Genomic DNA, 3,956 nt, shown 5'->3' with positions numbered 1-3,956 from the left:
CCTCTCCAAACCCTAGCTCATCTCTTGTAACAAATCTCCGTCTCGCGACTCCGATTGGTACTTGTAAGGTTGCTAGTAATGTTGATTACTCTTTATAGTTGATGCTAGTTGGATTACTTGGTGGAAGAGTTTATGTTCAGATCCTTGATGCTACTCATTACACCTCTGATCATGATTATGATTATGCTTTGTGAGTAGTTACTTTTGTTCCCGAGGACATGGGATAAGTCATGCTGATAATAGTCATGTGAATTTGGTATTCGTTCGGTATTTTGATATGTTGTATGTTGTCTTTTCCTCTAGTGGTGTTATGTGAACGCCGACTACATAACACTTCACCATCTTTGGGCCTAGAGGAAGGCATTGGGGACTAGTAAGTAGATGATGGGTTGCTAGAGTGACAGAAGCTTAAACCCCAGTCTATGCGTTGCTTCGTAAGGGGCTGATTTGGATCCACTAGTTTAATGCTATGGTTAGACGTTGTCTTAATTCTTCTTTCGTAGCTGCGGATGCTTGCGAGAGGGGTTAATCATAAGTGGGATGCTTGTCCAAGTAAGGGAAGTACCCAAGCGCCGGTCCACCCACATATCAAACTATCAAAGTAACGAACGCGAATCATATGAACATGATGAAACTAGCATGACAGAAATTCCCGTGTGTCCTCGGGAGCATTTTTTCCTCTTATAAGACTTTGTTCAGGCATGTCCCTTGCTACAAAAGGGATTGGGCCACTTTGCTGCACCATTGCTACTACTTGTTACTTGTTACTTTTCGCTTGCTACGTTTCACCTCACTACACCATCACTTGTTACTGCTACTTTCAGTGCTTGCAGTTATTACCTTGCTGAAAACCGTTTATCAGAGCCTTCTTCTCCTCGTTGGGTTCGACACTGTTACTTATCGAAAGGACTATGATTGATCCCCTATACTTCTGGGTCATCAAGACTCTTTTCTGGTGCCGTTGCCGGGGAGGGAATCTCCTTTGGTAAGGAAACATTTATATACTGTGCTGAAATTTATTGTCACTTGTCACTATGGAAACTGTTCCTTTGACGAATTTGTTGGGGGTATCTTCACCACGAACGGAAGCACGAGGGGTTTCTCCTCAACCTGAGGTACCTACTGAAAATATCTTTTATGAAATTCCTTCGGGTATGCTTGAGAAACTGCTGGCTAATCCTTTTACAAGAGATGGATCATCACATCCAGACTTGCATCTAATCTATGTAGATGAAGTTTGTGGTTTGTTTAATCTTGCAGGTTTGCCCGAGGATGAGGTAAAGAAGAAAGTCTTTCCTTTATCTTTGAAGGATAAGACGTTGACATGGTATAGGCTATGTGATGATACTGGATCATGGGACTACAATCGGTTGAAATTGGAATTTCATCAAAAGTTTTATCCTAATCATTTAGTACATCGTGATCGGAATTATATTTATAACTTTTGGCCTCGTGACAGGGAAAGCATAGCTCAATCTTGGGGGAGGCTTAAATCAATGCTATATTCATGCGCCAATCATGAGCTCTCTCGAGAAATTATCACTCAAAACTTTTATGCTCGGCTTTCTCATGAAGATCGTACCATGCTTGACACTTCTTGTACCTGTTCTTTTATGAAGAAGGATATTGACCACAAGTGGAATTATTGGAAAGAATCAAACGTAACTCTGAAGATTGGGAGCTTGAAGAAGGTAAGGAGTCAGGTATGAATTTCCAGTTTGATTGCGTTAAATATTTTGTTGAAACAAACACTTCTAGAGATTTTAGCGCTAAGTATGGACTTGACTCTGAGATAGTAGCTTTTTTATGTGAATCTTTTGCTGCTCATGTTGATCTTCCCAAAGAGAAGTGGTTTAAGTATCATCCTCCTGTAGAAGTCAACATAGCTAAACCCAATCTAGTTGAAGAGAAAGTCATTGCCTTTAGTGATCCTATTGTTCCTTATGCCTACGCTGAGAAACCACCTTACCCTGCTAGGAAAAAGGATTATTCTAAAGCTCCAACTGTGTTACGTAGGGGTTACATTAGACCACTTGCACCCCCTGAGGAAATTAGAGTCGAACCTAGTGTTGCTATTATCCAAGATCTCTTAGCCGAAGACATAGATGGGCATGTTATCAAATTCTATGAGGATTCCGCTAGAATTGCTAAACCTCACGCGAAAGACAAATACGGACCTGTACTTGGCCTGCCTGTTGTTTCTGTCAAGATAGGAGATCACTCTTATCATGGTTTATGTGATATGGGTGCTAGTGTTAGTGCAATACCCCAGACCCTATATGATGAAATCAAAGATGAGATTGCACCTGCTGAGTTACAACCCATCGATGTCACTATTACGCTAGCTATATAGAGACACTATCTGCCCTGTGGGAATTGTGAGAGACGTAGAAGTCGTGTGTGGCAACACGAAGTATCCTACCGATTTCCTCATCCTTGCTACTGCACAAGATAGCTTTTGTCCCATCATATTTGGTAGACCCTTTCTCAACACTGTCAATGCTCACATTGATTGCGTTAAACAGATTGTCACTGTTAGTTTCGAGGGTGTGTCTCATGAATTTAACTTCTCCAAGTTTGGAAGACAGCCTCATGAAAAAGAGTCGACTGATAGGGATGAAATCATTGCTCTTGCCTCTATTGCCGTACCTCCTACGGATCCTTTAGAGCAATATCTGCTTGAGCATGAAAATGATATGCATATGGATGGAAGATATGATATAGATAAAATTGTTTTAGAACAATATCCTATTCTCAAGAATAATCTGCGTGTTGAACTGCTTGGGGATCCTCCCCTACCAAAGGGTGATCCTGTGTTCGAGCTAAAACAGTTACCAGATACTCTTAAGTATGCCTATCTCGATGAGAAGGAGATATATCCTGTTATTATTAGTGCTCACCTCTCGAATCACAAAGAGAAGAAGTTATTAAAAACTTTGAGGAAGCACCGTGCTGCTATTGGATATACTCTTGATGATCTTAAGGGTATTAGTCCCACTCTATGTCAACACAAGATTAAAACCGATCCTGATTCTAAGCCAGTTGCTGATCATCAACGGAGATTAAATCCGAGGATGAAAGAGGTCGTGAGAAAAGAAATATTAAAGCTTATGGAAGCAGGAATCATTTACCCTATTGCTCATAGTGATTGGGTAAGCCCAGTACATTGCGTACCTAAGAAGGGAGGTATCACCGTCGTTCCTAATGATAAGAATGAACTAATCCCATAGAGGATTATTACTGGCTATAGGATGGTGATAGACTTCCGGAAACTGAACAAGGCAACCAGGAAAGACCATTATCCATTGCGGTTTATCGACCAAATGCTAGAAATGATGTCTAAACACACACACTTCTGCTTTCTAGACGGTTATTCAGGTTTCTCGCAAATACCTGTTGCACAATCTGATCAGGTGAAAACCACTTTCACCTGCCCCTTTGGTACCTTTGCTTATAGACGTATGCCTTTTGGCTTATGCAATGCACCTGCCACCTTTCAAAGGTGTATGATGGCAATATTCTCTGACTTTTGTGAAAAGATTGTTGAGGTTTTCATGGATGATTTCTCCGTTTACGGTTCTACCTTTGACGATTGCCTCAGCAACCTTGATCGAGTCTTACAGAGATGCAAAGGTACCAACCTCGTCTTGAACTGGGAGAAGTGCCACTTCATGGTTAATGAAGGCATCGTCTTAGGACACAAAATCTCCGAGAAAGGCATTGAAGTTGATAAGGCTAAGGTTGATGCAATTGAGAAAATGCCTTGCCCCACATATATCAGAGGTATACGAAGTTTCCTAGGTCATGCTGGTTTCTATAGAAGGTTCATTAAAGACTTCTCTAAGATTTCTAGGCCTCTTACCAACCTCTTGTAGAAGGATGTTCCTTTTGTTTTTGATGAGGATTGTGAGGAAGCTTTCAAAATACTTAAGAAGGCCTTGATAGTCGCACCTATT

This window comes from Hordeum vulgare, chromosome 2H (assembly GCF_904849725.1).
Source record: "Hordeum vulgare subsp. vulgare chromosome 2H, MorexV3_pseudomolecules_assembly, whole genome shotgun sequence".
Classification (NCBI taxonomy): Eukaryota; Viridiplantae; Streptophyta; class Magnoliopsida; order Poales; family Poaceae; genus Hordeum; species Hordeum vulgare.
This window is presented reverse-complemented; position numbering follows the sequence as displayed.